We start from the raw sequence: 393 nt of genomic DNA on the forward strand, positions 1-393 counted from the left end.
GAGGGGGGAGAGGGGAGGCGCGAGGCTGCCAGACCCCTGCCACTCCATTGGACGGGAGGTCTGTCAGTCACGGGTTTGTGGGCGGTCCCTTCCCAAGGGGTTTATATAGACCGCTATCAGCGTGGATCCCAGGGCTGAAACTGAGGAATGTGGCATGCGAAAAAGAGAGCCGTCACAACAGTAAAGTTAGAACTGAGTTTTCACTGTGTTTTTGAGGAAAAAATATGATCTTTTAGCCACATTAGTAAAGAAAAACCTACACTTTTACACAAATGCAACAAGATAAACAATCTAAACGTTCTTGAGACACATTTACTACGTTGGAAAAAACGTCACAAATTATATATATATATATATATATATATATATATATATATATATATATATATATAT

Source organism: Oryzias melastigma, linkage group LG12, assembly GCF_002922805.2.
Source record: "Oryzias melastigma strain HK-1 linkage group LG12, ASM292280v2, whole genome shotgun sequence".
Lineage (NCBI taxonomy): Eukaryota > Metazoa > Chordata > Actinopteri > Beloniformes > Adrianichthyidae > Oryzias > Oryzias melastigma.